This window comes from Trichosurus vulpecula, chromosome 1 (assembly GCF_011100635.1).
Source record: "Trichosurus vulpecula isolate mTriVul1 chromosome 1, mTriVul1.pri, whole genome shotgun sequence".
Lineage (NCBI taxonomy): Eukaryota > Metazoa > Chordata > Mammalia > Diprotodontia > Phalangeridae > Trichosurus > Trichosurus vulpecula.
In genome coordinates this window covers 459,950,170-459,970,739 of record NC_050573.1, presented here as the reverse complement: position 1 = coordinate 459,970,739, position 20,570 = coordinate 459,950,170, and the positions used below count along the sequence as shown (strand labels likewise).

The 20,570-nt window shown below is 38.3% G+C and overlaps 1 pseudogene; it reads left to right on the top strand.

The window, feature by feature from the left end:
• The window catches only part of LOC118839881, a 55,409-nt pseudogene that overhangs the window by 15,557 nt on the left and 19,282 nt on the right, over positions 1-20,570 (top strand).

Genomic DNA, 20,570 nt, shown 5'->3' with positions numbered 1-20,570 from the left:
TGACGAGGAAGATCGAGGCATACAGTCAAAGGAAGACAACAAGGTCAAGGCCTTTACATCCAAAGCCTCCAAGAAAAGTACAAAATGGCCTCAGGCCACTAAAGAGATAAATAAAGGATTTTGGAAATCAAGTAAGAGAAGTAGACAAAAAATTGAGAAGAAAAATGAGGGTGATGCAAGAAAATCATGAAAAACGATTCAACAGCTTGCCAAAGGAGACCCAAAAAAATGCTGAAGAAAATAACGCCTTAAAAAATAGGTTAACCTAAATGGCAAAAGAGGCCCAAAAAACCAATGAGGAGAAGAATACCTTGAAAAGCAGAATTAGCAAAATAGAAAACAAAGTCCAAAAGCTCACTGAAGAAAATAATTTCTTAAAAATTAGAGCAAATGGAAGCTAATGACTTTATGAGAAATCAAGAAACTATAAAACAAAACCAAAAGAATGAAAAACAATAGAAGATAATGTAAAATCTCTCATTGGAAAAACAACTGACCAGAAAATAGATCCAGGAGAGATAATTTAAAAATTATTGGACTACCTGAAAACCATGATCAAAAAAAGAGCCTAGATATCATCTTTCAATAAATAATCCAGGAAAACTGCCCTGATATTCTTGAACCAAAGGGTAAAATAGAAGTGGAAAGAATTCACCGATCACCTCCTGAAAGAGATCTCAAAAGGAATATTGTAGCCAAATTCCAGATTTCTCAGACGAAAGAGTAAGGCAATAATGAAAATGTAGATGATAATTGTCAAAATGCCTATGTAGTTCTGTATCGTGACTCTCCACGTAGAAGGTAGAAGAAGTAAACCATTTATTCAGACACCAGAGAACCATATTCCACAAGCCATTTATCCAGTCTACCACAGCAGTAAAACATTCCACACACAATATCACCACCTAGAAACTTGCCATCCCAAAAACCTCTCCGACCCCCTGCTGTGGTCTTTCCCAAAACAAACTCACAGTACAGCTAAGTCAGCCTGTTCAGTTCTAACAATCACAAGGGCAGCCCTTAGCAGCCACCAGCAGCGATATTGTGTTTCTCTCTCTCTCAGCATTTCCGTGTCATAACATCTTTTTCCTGTCAGGAAGCTCCTCCCACCTCCCCCACCCCCATTTCTCTTTCCACTATAAAAGCTCATCCCTATACACTTATTTTATGTGAGAAAATGTTCTCCATTCTACTTCTTCCTTCCCCCTTCTCCTTTCCCCCTTCTCCTAAAGCAGCTCTCTTTCTCATCCCTTCATTTTTTTAAGATCATCCCAACATGCACATCCTCCGTTTATGTAGACTTGTTTTAATAACTACTCTAATAATGATAAAGTTCTTAAAAGTTACATGTATAATCTTCCCATATAGGAATGTAAACAGTTAAACTTTGTTAAGTATTTCATGTTTCCACTTTTATGTTTTTTATTTTTTTTAATGGCACCATACTTCTATTAAAAATATATGAATTATTCTTAGATACCATTTACAAGCACTAGCTTGCTTATGCCCAAATGACAATTTCTTTTTTAAAATTTTATTCATTTTACATAAATAGAAAAAGACAAAAAAAGATCATTTCCATATATACAGCACAACAGAAAAAGAGGATGCAATATAAAACCATGAATTTCCATTTCATACTGTTTCCTTTTTTTTGAAAAGCTATGTAATAAATACTACACGTTGTTTTCAAAGCTACCCTACTTTTCTGTGCTTCCTTCTAATTTTATTTGTTCTCTGCTATGCAATTTCTCCCCCTCCCTCCCTTGGGCACCTTAGAGAAGGTTACCAGTGCATGTGTGTGTATGTGTGTGTGTGTGTGTTTGTGTGTGTGTGTATAAAACCATACTAGACATACTTCTATTTATCAGTTCTTTCTCTGGAGCTGTATAGCATCTTCCTTCATAGGTCCTTTATAGCTGATTTGAATATTTATAATACTCAAAATGACTTAGTCCTTCAGAGTTCTTAGATCGATATTGCTATTATTGTGTACAATTTTCTCATTTCTCTTCACTTCACTGTTTATTATTTCAGGCAAATCTTTTCATGTTTTTCTAAAATCAACCAACTCATAATTTCTTTTTTAATTTCTTTTTTATTTTTGGTTTGCAACACTCAGTTCCACAAGTTTTTGAGTTCTGAATTTTCTCCCCCTTCCTCCCCTCCCCCCTCTTCCCCAAGATGGCATGTAATCCACTATAGGTTTTACATATACCTTCACATTAAACTTATTTACACAATAGTCAAGTTGTAAAGAAGAACTATAACCAATGGAATGAGTCATGAGAAAGAAGAAACAAAACCAAAAAAGAAAAAAAAGAGAGAGAGCAAATAATTTGCCTACATCTGCATTCAAATTCCAAAATTCTTTCTCTGGATGTGGATAGTGTTTTCCATCATGAGTCTTTCAGAGCTGTCTTTGAACCTCATATTGCTGAAAAGAGCCAAGTATATCAAAGTTAGTCATCGCAGATACCGTGTGTCTGTGATTGTGTATGATGTTCTCCTCATTCTGCTCCCCTCACTCAGCATCAGATCACTTAGGTCTTTCCAGGTTATTATGAAGTACTTCTGTTACCCATTTCTAATAGCACAATAGTATAAAATTACATTCATATACCACAACTTATTTAGCCATTCTGCAATTGATGGTCATTGCCTTGATTTCCAATTCTTTGACACAACAAAAAGAGCTGCTATAAATATTTTCATAATATGGGTCCATTTCCCACTTCTATGATCTCTTTGGGTTGCAGCCCTGGAAGTCATATTACTGGATCAAAAGGTATGCATATCTTTATAGCCATTGGGCATAGTTCCAAATTGCTCTCTAGAATGGCTGGATCAGTTCACAACACCACCAACAATGTAACAGTGTTCCAGTTTCCCCAATTCCTCTCCAGCATTTATCATTTTCTTGTTTTGTCATGCTGGCCAATCTGACAGGAGAGGTGTGGTACCTTAGAGTTGTTTTGATTTGCATTTCTCTAATCAATAGTGGTTTAGAGTATTTTTTCATATGCCTATAGATATCTTTAATTTCTTCCTCTGAGAACTGCCTGTTCACATCCTTTGACCATTTATCAATTGGGGAATGACTTGTATTCCTATAAATTTGACTCAGTTCCCCACATCTTTTAGAGATGAGGCCTTTGTCAAAGACACTGGTTGTAAGAATTCTTCCCCAATTTTCTGCTTCCCTCCTAATTTTAGTTGCATTGGCCTTGTTTGTACAAAAACTTTTCAATTTGACATAATCAAAATTGTCCACTTTGCATTTTGTAACACTCTCTATCTCTTGTTTGGTCATAAATTCATCCCTTCCCCATAAATCTGACAGGTAAACTATTCCTTGATCTCCCAAATTGTTTATACTATCAGCCTTTATACCTAGATCATAGAACCATCTTGACTTTATTTTGCTATACAATGTAAGATATTGGTCTATGCCCAGTTTCTGCCATACTATTTTCCAGTTTTCTCAGCTGTTTTTGTGAAATAGTGAATTCTTAACACAGAAGCTGGACTCTTTGGGTTTATCAAAGAGTGGATTGCTATAGTCATTGACTACTACGTCTTGTGTACCTAACCTATTCCACTGATCCACCACTCTATTTCTTAGCGAGTACCCAGTAGTTTGGATGACTGCTGTTTAATAATACAGTTTAATATCTGGTATGGCTAGACCACCTTCCCTAGCATCTCTTTTCATTAATTCCCTTGATATTCTAGACCTTTTGTTCTTCCAGATGAATTTTGTTATTTTTTCTAGCCCTGTAAAATATTTTTGTGGTATTTTGATTGGTATGGTACTGAATAAGTAAATTAATTTAGTAAAATTGTCATTTTTCTTATATTACCTTGGCCTAACCATGAGCAAGTGATGTTTTTTCCTTTATTTAGATCTGACTTTATTTGTGTGAAAAGTGTTTTGTAATTGTTTTCATATAGGTCCTAGGTTTGTCTTGGTAAGTAGGCTCCCAAATATTTTACAGTGTCTACAGTAACTTCAAACGGAATTTCTCTCTCTATCCCTTGCTTTTGGGCTTTGTTAGTAATATATAGGAATGCTAAGGATTTATGTGGGTTTATTTTGTATCCTGCAACTTTGGTAAAGTTATTTATTATTTCAAGTAGTTTTTTTTACTTGATTCTCTATCATCAAATCATCTGCAAAGAGTGATAACTTAGTTTCTTCTTTGCCTATTCTAATTCCTTCAATTTCTTTTTCTTCCCTTATTGCTACGGCTAACATTTCTAGTACCAAACTGAATAATAGGGGTGATAATGGACATCTTTGTTTCACCCCCAGTCTTATTGGAAATGCATCTAGCTTTTCCCAATTATATATAATGCTTGCTGATGGCTTTAGGTAGATGCTACTTTAAGGAAGACCATTTATTCCCATGCTTTCTAGTGTTTTTAATAGAAATGGGTGTTGTGTTTTGTCAAAAGCTTTTTCTTCATCTAATGAGATAATCACGTGGTTTCTGCTAGTTTGTTGTTGATACGATAAATTGTGCTGATAGTTTTCATAATATTGAACCAGCCTTGCATTCTTGGAATAAATCCTGCCTGGTCATAGTGTATTGTTCTCTTGATAAGCTGCTGCTGCAATCTTTTTGCTAATATTTTATTTAAAATTTTTGCATCAATTTTCATTGGGGAAATTGGTCCATAATTTTCTTTCTCTGTTTTGAGGTTTAGGTATTAGTACCACATTTGTGTCATAAAAAGAATTTGGTAGGACTCCTTCTTCACCTGTTTTCCCAAAGAGTCTATGAAGTATGGGAATTAATTGGTCTTTAAATATTTCATAGAATTCACATGTACATCCATTTGGTGCTAGAGATTTTTTTCCTAGGTAGTTCGTTGATGGCTTTCTCAATTTCTTTTTCTGAGATAGGGTTATTTAGGTATTTTAGTTCCTCTTCTATTAATCTAGGCAGTTTATACTTTTGTAAATATTCATCTATTTCCCTAAGATTGTCAAATTTATAGACATACAATTGGACAAAATAATTCTTAATTATTGTTTTAATTTCCTCTTCATTGGAAGTGAATTCACCTTTTTCATTTTTGATACTAGGTAATTTGGTTTTCTTTTTTTTTTAATCAAATTAACCAAAGGATTATTGACTTTATTGTTTTTTTTTCATAAAGCCAGCTCTTACTTTTATTTATTAGTTCAATAGTTTTCTTGATTTCAATTTTATTAATCTCTCTTTTGGTTTTCAGTATTTCTAATTTGGTATTTAATTGGGGATATTCAATTTGTCCTTTTTCTAGCTTTTTCAATTGCACACCCAATGCATTGATCTTTTTCTCTATTTTATTCATGTAAGCACTCAGAGATATAAAATTCCCCTAAGAACTGCTTTTGCTGCATCTCATAAATTTTGCTATGTTGTCTCGTTATTGTCATTCTCTTGAAGGAAGTTATTAATTGTTTCTATGATTTGTCCTTTGATCCATTCATTCTTTAAGATTAGATTATTTAGTTTTCAATTAATTTTTAGTGTATCTTTCCATGGTCCTTTATTATGAATAATTTTATTGCCTGATGATCTGAAAAAGATGCATTGACTATTTCTGCCTTTCTGCACTGGACTAAGACGTTTTTATGTCCCAGTACATGGTCAGTTTTGTGTATGTTTCATGTACCACTGAGGAAAAAGTATATTCCTTTCTATCCCCATTCAGTTTTCTCCAGAGGTCTATCACATCTACTTTTTCTAAAATTTTATTCACTTCCTTAATGTCTTTCTTGTTCATTTTGAGGATAGAATTGTCAAGTTCAGAGAGGGGGATGATAAGGTCTCCCACTAATATAGTTTTCCTGTTTATTTCTTTCTGTAACTCCCTTAGCTTCTTCCCTAAGAACTTGTATGCTATACCACTTGGTGCATATATATTAAGTAATTATATTACTTCATTGTCTATGGTGCCTTTTAGCAGGATATAGTTTCCTTTCTTATTTGCTTTTGCTTTGTCTGAGATAAGGATTGCTACCCCTACTTTTTTTTTAACTTCAGCATAAGCATAATATATTCTACTCCAGCCTTTTGCCTTTACCCTGTGTGTATCCCCCTGTTTCAAATGTTTCTTGTAAACAACATATTGTAGGATTTTAGTTTTTAATCTATTCTGCTATCCTCCATTTTATGGGAGAGTTCATCCCATTCACATTCTCAGTTATGATTACTATCTGTGTCTTTTTCTCCATCCTATTTCCCTCCTTCTTTGTTTATGTTTTTATTTCTCCCTTCTCCTTTCCCCTCCTCAAAAGAGTTTTGCTTTTGACCACAGCCTCCCTACCTATTCCCTCCCTTTCAGCCCCTGCCCCTTATCTTACCTTTTTCCTTTACTACTTCTTCCCTCCCTTCTAACCACCCCTCCCTTTCCTTTCCCCTTTCTCCTCCTACTGCCTGTAGGGCAAGTTTGATTTCTATACTTAACAGAGTATGTTATTCACTCCTTGAACCAAATCCAATGAGAGTAAAGCTTAAACAATGCTCTTCTCCCTTCCTTCTTTCCCTCCAGTATAATATTTTTTGTACCTCTTCATGTGTTGTAATTTGCCCTTTCTTCCTCTTCCTTGCCTCTTCTCCCATTACAATCCCTTTTCATCCCTTATTTTTTTTTATCATCACATCATTTAATTTATACTCACACCCTCTGTCCACATGTATCCCTTTTAGATGTCATACTAATTGTACCATTCTCAAAATTAGCAAATATCCCATATAGGGATGTAAACAGTTTGCCTTCATGGAAGGCAAGGTTTTTTTTTCATGTTTTTATATTTTTTTCTCTGTGTACTTTTTTATGCCTCTCTTGAGTCTTGTATTAGAAGATCAGATTTTCCATTGACCTCTGGACTTTTCATCAGGAAGGTCTGGAATTCTCTTATTTCATTGAATGTCCATCTCCTTGCCTGAAAGATTATGCTCAATTTTGCTGGATAGTTGATCTTTGGTTGTATTTCAAGCTACTTTGCCTTTCAGAATATCGTATTCCAATCCCTCTGATCTTTTAATGTAGACGCTGCAAGGTCCTGTGTGATCCTGACTGTGGTTCCAAGACATTTGAATGGTTTCTTTCTGACTGCTTGCAGTATTTTCTCCTTGACCTGATAACTCTATAATTTGGCTACAACATTTCTTGGAGTTTTCAATTTGGAAGCTCTTTCAGGGAGTGATCAGTGGATTCCTTCAATGACTATTTTACTCTCTGGTTCTAGGGATCTCAAAGCCATTTTCTTGATGATTTCTTGGAAGATACTGTCCAGGCTCTTTTTTTTCATCATGGCTTTTCAGAAGACCAATAATTCTTAGATTATCTCTCCTGGATCTATTTTCCAGGTCAGTTGTTTTTCCAATGAGATATTTTACATTTTTTCTATTTTTCCATTCCTTAAATTTTGTTTGACTAATTCTTGATGCTTCATGAAGTCATTAGCTTCTACTTGCCCAATTCTAATTTTTAACAAATTATTTTCTTCACATAGCTTCTGCATCTCTCCATTTAGCCAATTTTACTTTTCAAAGATTCATTTTCTCCCATTAAATTCTGTAATTCTTCTCTGACCTCTCTAATTTGGCTTTTTAAAATCCTCTTAGAGTTCTTCCAGAAATGCTTTTTGGGCTTGAGACCAGATCATATTTCCTTTTGAGGTTTCAGATGTGGGTATAGTGTCAATTTTGTCCTCTTCTGAATTTGTATTTCTATCTTCTTTGTCCCCATAATACAATTAAATGATCTTTTTTACTTTTCTAGATTGTTTCTTCATGGTAGTTGTCTTTTCCTGGCTTTTTAAGTGGATGTCTGCTTCTAGGGCCCAGGGGTCTCTGTCCCAAACATCTTGTGTTGGGAGCTAGGGGCCTGGTTACTGGCTTTGTGTGCTGTGGTCTCTGGTTTGGTCAGCTAGAAGCTATATAGTGCTACAGCTCACCTGATGCTGAGCTGAAGCTGGCTGGTGTGTTCCAAAGATTGATGCCCAGTGAAGTCTTCCTGAGTTTCCTCGGGGTGTCAGAGTGTGAGGTGTGAGGCAGGGGTGGTCTGGCTGCTGGAAGTCTTCTCTTCCCCTAGGGCTGCAATGTATAGCACAGGTCATCTGATCTGTAGGTCTGCACTGGTGTCAGCCAATTCCCCTGGCTGTGCAAAGCATGCCTGGGGTCCTGGTAATGGTGCTTGCAGGCTCCACCACCCTGGGGCTCAGGAACTCCCACTGGTCTGCTAAGGTGGGGCTTGCTGGGATGCCTCCCTTCCTGCACTTATCTCCTTCCATCACTGCGAGAGGGGCTGGTCTCCCTAGCCTCTCAAGCTAAAAGACTTTTGAACCACCCACTTCTGGCTCCTCTATTCCAGGGTTTCTCCTAGGGCAGTGTTCTCTAGGTTATTCAAGGGAGGCTCTAGAGCTCTTAGAGTTCACTGGATCATCATGACTCCCAGAAGTTCAACAAGGTGAGTTTCAAACCTTTACACTGGGCTGATAACTTCAGTAGTAGCTGCTGCTGCTGCCACAGGCTCTTCTGACTCAGCTAGCTACAACAGACTCTTGTACTGTGAAGAGAAGCCTTGGGGATTGCCACCGCAGCAGGCGGGCTCAGCCTGCTCCCATTCTTGTATGGTGCTCCTGGGTGGTTCCACATGCCCAGAGCTCTTCCGGCCTTCTACAACAGATCCCTCTCTTTCTGGACTCTCTTGGCTTGGAAATCAGCCACACTCTGTCTCCTAGTGGATTCTCCCTCTCTCAAAACTGTTCAGATTCACTTCTCAAGAGGTATCTGAAAGAATTTGAGAGGGCTCATATACAATTGGTGTGTCCCTGTTTTCACTCTGCCATCTTGGCTCCACCCCCAGCTCATCATTTCTTAAAGCACCATGGTAGTCCATCAGAATCATATACCACAACTTGTTTAGCCATTCCCCAGTTGATAGGCATCCCCTCAATTTCCAGTTCTTTGCCCGCACAAAGAGAGCTGCTATAAATATTTTAGAACACTTAAGTTCTTTTCCTTTTTCCCCAATCACCTTAGGAGACAGACCTAATAGTGGAGTTGCTGCATCAAAGAGTTAATGCTTCTCTTAGTCTTGTTTTTTAATGTCAAATTTTCTGTTCAGCTCTGGTCTTTTCATAAGGAATGCTTGTCCTCTATTTCATTAAATATTCATTTTTCCCCCACCTCTCAGAAGGATTACACTCATTTTTGCTGGGTAGTTGATTATTGGTTGTAATCCTAGCTCCTTTTGTCTGGAGTATCCTATTCTTTTTTTAATTTTTTTTGGAGGGGGAAGGCAGGGAAATTGGGGTTAAGTGAATTGCCCAAGGTCACACAACTAGTAAGAGTGTCAAGTATCTGGAGGTGGATTTGAGCTCAGGTTGTCCTGAGTCCAGGGCCAGTGCTCTACTCAGTGCGCCACCTAACTGCCCCTGGTATATCATATTCTTTAATCTACTTCTTTAGTGTGGAAGCTGCTAAATCTTGATCTTCTCTGTGGTGCTACAATATTTGAATGTTTCTTTTCTGGATGTTTGAAATATTTTCTCCTTTATTTTGGATTTCTTTAATCTGTTTGTAAGTACCTGTGAGTTTTCACTTAGGGATCTCTTTCAGGAGGTGGTTGATGGATTCTTTTAATTTCTGTTTTACCATCTGTCTTTTGGATATCAAAGAAGTTTTCTTTAATTTCTTCAAATATGATGTCTAGACTTTTTTCTCATCATGGCTCCTAGGTAGTCCAATAATTCTTAAATTGTCTCTCCTTGATCTGTTTTCCAGGTCAGTTATTTTTCCAATAATATATTTCACATGTTCTATTTTTCCATTCTTTTGACTTTTTAAAAAAATGTTTCTCGATGCACCATGGAGAAATTAACTTCTACATGCCCAATTTTAATTTTTAAGGCATTGTTTTCTTTAGTTAATTTTTACCCTGCTTTTTCATTTGGCCTAGTCTGCTTTTTAAGGTGTTATTTTCTTTATTTTTTTGTGTCTCTTTTACCAAGCTGTTTAATTATCATTTCATAATTTTCTTGCACCACTCATTTCTTTTCCCAAAATTTCTTCAACTACTCTTAATTCTTTCTTTAACTCTTCCAGGAATTCTTGTTTGATTCATATACAATTAGCATTTTTCTTTAAGGCTTTTCATCTAGCTGTTTACATATTATTGCCTTCTGAGTTGATGTCTTACTCTTCTTTGTTACCATAGTAGCTTTTTGTAATGAAGTTTTTTTCTGTTATTGGTTCATTGTTCCAGCCTATTTCTTGACTTTGAACTTTATGTTAAAGTTAGACTCTGCTCAACTGAGGGTAGGGAGGCACTGCCTATATTTTTGGTTTTATTGTGCTACTATTTTCAGAACTAGCTCTAGGGGGTCTGCAAGGTTTGGTTCTTCCAGGGTGGTGTGATCCAGGAAGAGGAGTAGTCACTGCTTTCCTGGTATGTATTCTGGTCCAATGCTCCCCAGCATCTGCAAGTGGTAGTGCTCCTCTGGGTCCTGGAACTGTGACCAAGTAACCTGCTCTACTTCAATCAGAAGTGTTAGTACTCCTCTCAGCCTTGGAACTGCAACCAGGGCCCATGCTTCCTTGTGACCAATCACAAGCATTCTTCTCCTGCCTGCAACTGTGACCCAGAATGATGAAAGAACAATAGAATTTCCAATCAATACCAGCTGCACCTAATGCCAGCAAAGGGCCCCCTGTAATCTCTTTCTGACCATTTGTCTGGCTCCCTTGCTGTTTCTGGGCTGAGAGCTCTTGAAGCTGCTGTTGTTACTGCTGCCTGCTGGTGCTATTGCTATACTCCACCCCACTGTCCTCTCCTGCCAACTTCTTAAATTGTCTTAAGCCAAAAAATAAAGTCTCGCTCTGACTTTTGTTGGTTCTGCCACTCCAAAATTTGATTTGAGCCCTCATTTTAAAGTTGTTTAGAGGCAAATGTTGGGAGAGCTCTACTGGGTTGCTGCTTGCTTTCTGCCATCTTGGTTGGCTTCTCCTGGAAAGATTCCTCTTCTGAAGGCTCCCCTGAGGAACCTCTGTAACCTTTGCTCCTGTGGCCCTTCCCTCTGAAAAAGGTAGAGCTCTCCTCCCAGAACCTACACTTAAACAGGGGACCTAAGCTTATCTTCCCTTCATTTTCCATCAGGCCTGTACTCTTCTGCATTTCTCTATCATGCCCTCCTTCACCAGGTACCTTCACTCCTTCATTCCCCTTTTCAATTTCCTTTTATGTATTGTCTTCTCTATTAGAGTATAAACTGTTTTAAGGACAGGCCCTGCCTTTCTTTTTCACATGTATTTGTATTCCTAGCATTTAGCAAAGTGCCTGGCATTGTGCCCAAGCATTTATTAGAAGTTGTTAACTGATTGAGGGTAACTCAGGATGATTCAGAAACTGAAATAATGGAAGGTCCTATGGAACAGAGTGATATAGTAAAAATAAGGAGTTAAAGGACCCGGGTGCCAGTCTCAGCTCTGCTAGCTGTGTGACCTTGAACAAGACTTTACTTCTCTGTATCTGAGTTCCCTCATCTGTAAAATGAGGGGCTTGGACTAGATGATCCCCAAGGTCTCTCCAAATCTAAATCTATGATTCTCCCTATGATCTCTATTTTCTACCTAGGTCAATTTTTCTCAAACATGTTCCCCAGGGGTTCAGAACTATGTCCTCTTTAGAAAACAGGAGGGTGGGGTTTCTAATCAAGATGTAGCCTTCTCAGGTCCTCTAGGCTGAAAATTGTTTTGTGAAACAAACATAGTCAAGAAGGATGACAGTCATTCGGTTTGATGAGCAATAGGACCTTTTCATCAGGCTGAATTCTCTTCCTTCTGGGATAAAACTACCTCAGTTCTTGAAGAGAACTCCACATCAGAAGCAATGTTTCAACCACACTTTTGCTTCCTCCCAAAAGAACCCACACTAGGGCACAGCAAATGGTGCTTTGACATCCTTCCTTCTAGACACATTAATCTCTTTAAAACTCTGCATTTAGGCCCCCAGGATTTTTGACCAGCACAATGTTGGGTATCATACTTTAGATATCTGTGTTAGGACCAAGGAGACTGTGGAGAGAGTCCTTACAATGCCTACTGGCATCCTAAAAACCAGGATATCTGAGTTCATTATAAATCTTCCCCTTTATCACAGATATGCTTCCAATACAGTCTCTACTGTAGTCAAGGTCCCCTCCCCCAACTCCATCACCATGGACACCAACAGTCTCTCCTTCTGAGATATCTTTTGACTCCAAAGACTGCCCCCTCCATCTTAGACCTAATTATAAGCCCTAGTTTCTTTCTTTCTTTTGGTACGTTTGGTACATGTTTCAGTTGGCTAAGCCCTGAGAGGCAGTATAGTGTCATAGATACAGAGCAGGCCTTGGCAGCAAGAAGACCTAGTTCATTCCCTGCCTTTGACATGTGCTGTCTATGTGACCCCAGGCAAGTAGTGAACACCGGTAATTACAATGTTAATAATAGCTAGAATTTACATAGCACCTACTGTGTGCCAGGCACTGCATAAGTGCTTTATAAATATTATCCCATTTGATCCTCACGAAAGCCCTGGGAGACAAGTGCTATCGTCATCTTCATTTTACAGGTAAGAAAACTGAGGCAAACATAGGTGAAGTCACTTGCCCAGGTTCATACTAGCTAGAGTATCTGACACTGACTAGCAAGTGTCTGAGGCTGTATTTGAATACAGGTCTTCCTGACTTCAGGTCTAATACTCTATCCCTTGTACTGAGGAAGCACCTCAAGGCGACTGGGCAGTGCAGTGCATATAGACTGCTGCACCTTGAATGAAGAAAACCTGATTTCAAATACAATCTTAGATATTTCTAGCTATGTGACTCCTTTTAACTAAATTTTTTTATCTGTAAAATGGGGAAAATAGCAGCACCTACCTCCTGAGGTTATGAGGATTAAATAGAATGATATGCATAAAACACTTAGCAAACATTAAGGTGCCATAAAAATATTATTGTTGTTTTGTTGTTATTATTATTACACTAAGCAACTCTGTAGTGCTACAAGTTGAAGAGGTGTGGCTGATGCATTGGTGGAGAGAGTCTATTTCCTAGGAGTTCCCTACACCCATGACATCACAGGTACAGTCCCAATCTCTATGCAGTTGGTTAAGGCGTGACTTAACTTATGTACTTTCCCATGCTGCACAAAGAGGTCAATAATATGTATATGTATGTGTACGTGCATGTGCATGTGCATGTGCACGTGCATGTATATGTGTATGTGCACATGCATGTGTGTATGTATATGCATGTGTATGCATATGTGCATGTATATTTGTATGTATATACATACACACACGTACATATACACATATATTTGTGTATATTTATGTGTGTATATATATAATGTACATATATCTATATCTATATATATATATATATGAAATATCTCCATTACTCTGTCTCCTATAATAAAGGCAAGCAAGCACAGAAGTCTGCTAGAATAACATCGTGTTGACTTTACTCAGAATATTTCCTCATATGAACTATGCTGTTTCTACCCTCAGTTTTTTATCACTGCCTCACAGTAGAAAGCCTTTGATGGCAGGATTCTGTCATTTTTTTCACTTTTTTCCCAAGAGTATTTAACACTATTGGCAAATGTTCCAAGAAAAAAAATGAGTTATCTTGTAAGAAAGATGTTCTGGCAATAGTAATAATATTCAAGGCATCTTTTATTGGGAGGAGGGCATTTCATGTATTTATTTGCACATATTTATTATCTGTCTCTATTATTTCCTTTCCCTACAATTGAACCATTAATAAAAATAAAACCCTCACAACAAATATGCATAGCACAACAAAACAGATTTCTACCTCATCCATGTTCAAAAATGTATTTCTCATTCTACATTTTAACTCCATCACTTCTCTGACAGGATGTGGGTAGCATGTTTCAGCATTAGTCCTTGAGACTAACGACTTATCATTGCATTGATTAAAGTTCATTTTTGGTATGGCAATTGGGGTTAAGTGACTTGCCCAAGGTCACACAGCTAGTACATGTGTCAAGTGTCTGAGGTCAGATCTGAACTCAGGTCCTCCTGACTCCAGGGCTTGTGCTCTACTCACTGCACCAACTAGCTGCCCCCATTCATTAAAGTTCTAAAGTCTTTTAAAGTTGTTTTTCTTTTATAATGTTGTTGTAATTGTGTAAATTGTTCTCCAAGCTCTGGTGACTTCACTCTGCATTAGTTCACAGTTCTTAGTTTCCTCTTAATCTCTCCATATTTGAACAAAGATATTTTATTATATACATAGCCCATGCTTTGTTTAACCATAGTTGGGCACCTGTTTAATTTCCAATTCTTTGCCACTACAAAAAGAGTTTCTATAAATATTTTTGTACATATGGGTCCTTTTCTTCATCTCTGATCTCTGTGGAATAATGAAGGCATATTTTTAAAAAACAAATGACCAAAAATGAATCACAAAACCAAAACATTAACCCTAGGATTGATTGTCCTTTTCACTAAATGGGAAGTATTACAATGAAATGAGCATGAATTCTATAACCTGGGCAATAGGAATTCAGAAATCTGGTGATTCTTTTTCATTTTATTCAGAAAATTATTTTAAAGTATTATCACTTAGGCTCTATAAAACAACTTCCAATAATCTTTGAATAATCCTTTGTTTTGAAAGTTGATGGGCGAGGGGGGAATGGGAGTGAATCTTATGGAAAAGAAAAGAGGGAGAAAACTGGATTTACTTAGCTTTTTTTAGTTTTAATACCATTAGAATAGTTCATATGTTAGAGATGATATAGGAGCTGAGTGTACTCACCCTTTGAGACTGACAGGCTGTTCTGTTATTGGGATCTGAACCATAAGGTTGATATGGAGAGTCTCCACCTCTTAGTATTTCTGGGAGACAGAGTTGATTTCCTCCTCTGATGGAGAGAAACAGATGCCTGTGGCACATGATACCCATGATCATGGCTTGTGGATGGGCTTCTTCTAATCATAGCTGTGAAAGGTATTGATTTATAAATAAATACCTGGAAAATTCAGAAGGATTCATTACTCACCTCAATAACGATTAATGAATAAGAAATACACAAAATAAAAATAGCTGGCTGAGGGAGAGAAGTCAAGAGGTCACAAGTCTCATTAAACAAGTGTTTTACCCCACCAGCTAATTTTGGCACCAAAGCTTTAGTATTACCTAATCCAACTCCTAAGAATAGTGTCTCCATATTTTCCTGAACTACCTGTGTTCTTCAGTTCAATTCCACCAACACTACTAAGCACCTACCACAATCAGGGTATGATGTGAGGGGACCCACAATACAAAAATAAAAAGCCACTTAGTACCTTACTTCAAAAAACCTTCAACATGAGAATGATGCAGCAGGCACACAAATGAATGGAATACAAGGTAGAATTTGATAGAGACAAAGAAGAGTTTCAGAGGAAATTCCCTAAGAATGCAAGAGGATGTACATTTCTTTTTTTTTTATTTATTTAACATATTTAGTTTTCAGCATTGATTTTCACAAGACTTTGAATTACAAATTTTCTCCCCATTACTACCCCCCCACTCCAAGATGGTGTATATTCTGGTTGCCCTGTTCCCCAGTCAGCCCTCCCCTCTGTCACCCCACTTCCCTCCCATCCCCTTTTCCCTTCCTTTCTTGTAGGGCAAGATAAATTTCTACGCCCCATTGCCTGCGTATCTTATTTTCAAGTTGCATGTAAAAACATTATTTTTTGGTTTTTGAACAACTGTTTTTAAAACTTTGAGTTCCAAATTCTCTCCCCTCTTCCCTTCCCACCCACCCTCCCTAAGAAGTCAAGCAATTCAACATAGGCCACATGTGTATCATTATGTATAACCCTTCCACCATACTCATGTTGTGAAAGACTTACTATATTTTGCTCCTTCCCAACCCATCCCCCTTTATTAAATTTTCTCCCTTGACCCTGTCCCCTTTCAAAAGTGTTTGTTTTTGACTACCTCCACCACCATCAGCCTTCCCCTCCATCATCCACCCCATTTTTTTTTATCTTCTTCCCTCTTCTTTCCTATGGGGTAAGATTCCCAATTGGGTATGTATGGTATTTCCTCCTTAGGCCAAATCTGATAAGAGCAATGTTCACTCATTCCCCCCTCACCTGCCCTCTCCCCTCCTCCCACAGAACTGCTTCCTCTTACCACCTTTATGTGAGATAATCCACCCCATTCTATCTCTCCTTATCTCCCTCTCTAAGTGTGTTCCTCTCTCATCCCTTAATTTGATTTTATTTCTTTTAGATATCTTCCCTTCATCTTCAACTCACCCTGTGTCCTCTCTCTCTCTCTCTCTCTCTCTCTCTCTCTCTCTCTCTCTATATATATATATATATATATATATAGATATATAGATATATACATACATACACATTCACCCATATATATACATAAACATATATGTATGCATATTCCCTTCAGCTACCCTAATACTGAGGTCTCATGAATCATACTTGTCATCTTTTCATGTAGGAGTGTCAACAAAACAGTTCACCTTTAGTAAGTCCCTTGCAATTTCTTTTTCTTGTTCTTTTTCTTGATTACCTTTTCATGCTTCTCTTGATTCTTGTGTTTGAAAGTCATATTTTCTATTCAGTTCTGGTCTTTTCACCGAGAAAGCTTGAAAGTCCTCTATTTTATTGAAAATCCATATTTTGCCTTGGAGCATGATACTCAGTTTTGCTGGGTAGGTGATTCTAGGTTTTCATTCTAGCTCCATTGCCCTCCGGAATATCGTATTCCAAGCCCTTCAATCTATTAATGTAGAGGCTGCCAGATCTTGGGTTATTCTGATTGGGTTTCCACAATACTCAAATTGTTTCTTTCTGGATGCTTGCAGTATTTTCTCCTTGATCTGGGAGCTCTGGAATTTGGCAACAATACTCCTGGGAGATTTCTTTTTGGGATCTATTTGAGGAGGTGATCGATGGATTCTTTCAATTTCTATTTTGCCCTGTGGCTCTAGAATATCAGGGCAGTTCTCCTTGATAATTTCTTGAAAGATGATATCTAAGCTCTTTTTTTGATCATGGCTTTCATGTAGTCCAATAATTTTTAAATTATCTCTCCTGGATCTATTTTCCAGGTCAGTGGTTTTTCCAAAGAGATATTTCACATTGTCTTCCATTTTTTCATTCCTTCGGTTCTGTTTTATAACATCTTGATTTCTCATAAAGTCACTAGCTTCCACTTGTTCCAATCTAATTTTTAAAGTAGTATTTTCTTCAGTGGTCTTTTGGACCTCCTTTTCCATTTGGCTAATTTTGCCTTTCAAGGCATTCTTCTCCTCATTAGCTTTTTGGAGCTCTTTTGCCATTTGAGTTAGTCTGTTTTTTAAGGTGTTGTTTTCTTCAGTGTATTTTTCAGTATTTTTTTGGGTCTCCTTTAGCAAGTCATTGATTTGTTTTTCATGGTTTTCTCACATCCTTCTCATTTGTCTTCCCAATTTTTCCTCTACTTCTCTAACTTGCTTTTCCAAATCCTTTTTGAGTTCTTCTATGTCCTGGGGCCAGTTCATGTTTTTCTTGGAGGCTTTTGTTGTAGGCTCTATGACTTTGTTGTCTTTTTTAGGCTGTATGTTTTGGTCTTCTTTGTCACCAAAGAAAGAATCCAAAGTCTGAGACTGAATCTCTGTGCGTTTTTGCTGCCTGGCCATATTCCCAGCCAACTAACTTGACTTGTGAGTTTTTCAGTGGGGTATGACTGCTTGTAGACTAGAGAGTTCTATGTTCCACGTTTGGGGGGAGGTGCAGCCTCTGCCACACCAGCACTGCTCCTTCCCTAACCCCCAACCTGGACTGGGCTTAGATCTTCAGCAGGCTGCGAACTCCTGCTCTGATCCGCCACTTAATTCCTCCCACCAGGTGGGCCTGGGACCAGAAGTAACAACAGCCTTGGCTGCCCCACCTCCGCTGCCCCCGGGGCTGGAAGCCAAACCGCGAACTCCTTCCGAACTCCTTCCACTCCCGCAGATTTTCCCACTAACCTTCTCCACAGTCTTTGGTATTTGTGGGTTGAGGAGTCTGGTAACTGCTGCAGCTCACTGATTCAGGGTGCTAGGGCCCCCTCCGCCTGGCTTCTGGTCTGGATGGTCCACGCTGCTCAGGCTGGGCTCTGCTCTACTCCGTTCCCAGCTCCCAGCTCCCAGCTCCCAAGTCCGTGTGGGATAGACCTCACCCAGAGACCATCAAAGCTGTCCTGGGCTGGAGCCCTGCTTCCCTCTGCTGTTTTGTGGGTTCTGCCATTCTAGGATTGGTTCAGAGCCATTTTTATAGGTTTTTGGAGGGACTCGGTACAGAGCTCACGCTAGTCCCTGCTTACCAGCTGCCATCTTGGCTCCACCCCGAGGATGTACATTTCTAATCCAGTTGAGATAGCCTTATGGAAAATAGCCTTATGGAAGAGGTCACAACTGAGTTGGGCTTTTAAGTGAGAGAAGGATCTCAAAAGGCAGAGATGAAGCAGTGTATTTCAGGTATATGAGACAGCCTATGAGAATGCCTGGGCCTCAGAGCATGGGAGGAGTGGTCCAGTTTGACTGGAGAATAGACTATAGAGGAAGTAATATGTGATAAGGCTTGCAAGTTAAATTAGGTTGGGGCCAGATTGCGAAGGATCTCAAACTCCTGTCTGGGGAACATGTATTTAATTTTTTAGGTAAGGTGGAGACACGGATGGTTTTGGAGCTAGGAATTGATACAATAGGATCTGAGCATTGGAAGTTTTCTTTTGGCAGGATAGATTAGAAAGGAGGAAACTCTGGAGTCAGACTCTCCTCTTACACTGCCAACAGGTCCCCATCACCTAATGTTTACACAAATTTCGATAACATACTGGTTATTCAGCCTGCCTTAGACCTCTCCCCAGTCCATCCTCCATTCAACTATCAGTGATTTTCCTGAAATGCTGGTCTGATCATGTCGCTCACCTACTCAACAACCTGCAGTGCTTCCCTATCAACTCGAGGAGAAAATGGAAAATCCCGTTTTGAATTAAAACCCCTTTATAACTCCCCTCCTACCCCACCTCTGCCTTTTGACCCTTTCTAATCTTCTCACACCTTATGTCACCTACCATCATACACCTTCTCTTGTTCCTTGTGATTTTGACCTTCTTGCTGTTTTTGGAACAAGACACTAACATATCTTGACTCATTGCCTACTGCCATGCCTGAAATGCTCTCTTTTATCATTATCACCCCCTGGCTTTCTAGGCTTCCTTCAAGGCTCAGCTAAAACCCCATCTTTTTAAATTAATTAATACTTTTTTTTAGTTTGCAATACTCAGTTCCACAAGTTTTTGAGTTCCAAATTTTCTCCCCCTCCTTCTCCTCCCCACTCCCCCCCCCAAGATGGCATGTAATCTGATATAGATTCTACCTATACCTTCACATTAAACTTATTTTCCCAATAATCAAATTGTAAAGAAGAATTATAACCAATGAAATGAACCAGGAGAAAGACGTAACAAAACCAAAAAAATAAAATAAAATAACAAAGGAAAAAAGAGAGAGCAAATAGTTTGCTTCAATCTGCATTCAGATTCCACAATTCTTTCTCTGGTTGTGGATAGCCTTTTCCATCATGAGTCTTTTGGAGCTGTCTTAGAACCTTGCGTTGTTGAGAAGAGACAAGTCTATCAAAGTTAGTCATCAGAGAAGAAATGCGTCTGTGACTATGTATAATGTTCTCCTGATTCTGCTTCCTTCACTCATCATCAGATCATGAAAGACTCTCCAGGTTCTTAGGAAGTCCATCTGCTTCTCATTTCTTATAGCACAATAGTATTCCATCACATTCATATACCACAATTTGTTTAGCCATTCCCCAATTGATAAGCATCCTCTTGATTTCCAATTCTTTGCTACCACAAAAAGGGCTGCTATAAATATTTTTGTACATATGGGTCCTTTTCCCCCTTGTATAAAACTCCATCTTTGACTGGAAGCCTTTCCTTATCTCCATTAATTTGAAAGCCTTCCTGCTGTCAATTATTTCCCATTTATTCTGTGCATAGCTTGTTAGAAAATTGTTATTTGTATTTTTTCATCCCCAGGATTGAGCAGGGACGTCTTTTGCCATTTTTTGTATCCATAGTGTCTGGCGCATAGTAGGCACTTGATAAATGTTTTTTGACTATTTGACTTCTTGACAACAGGCACATGACAGTCCAGGCAAAAAGAAGGTTCCAGCCTGAAACAAAGTAGCAGTAGAATGAGTAGGAATGAATAGAAGGTTATTTTCAGGACCAAAGAATTTGATAAATGTTTAGATGTGTGTGAGAGAGGAGAGGAAGAAGAAAAATTTCAGGATGATTCTGATATTCAAATTTTGGGCCACTAGAAATAGAAAGGTCATCCACTAACAGATATAAGGAAGTTGGGAGGAGAAGTTAGGTTTAGAAGAGAAGATGAGTTCAGTTTTTGATATCTAGAGGTTTAAGTGCTAGTAGGATATTCCAAGGAATATGCTAGAGAGGCAATTGGAAATTCCGGTATAGAATTTAGGGGAGA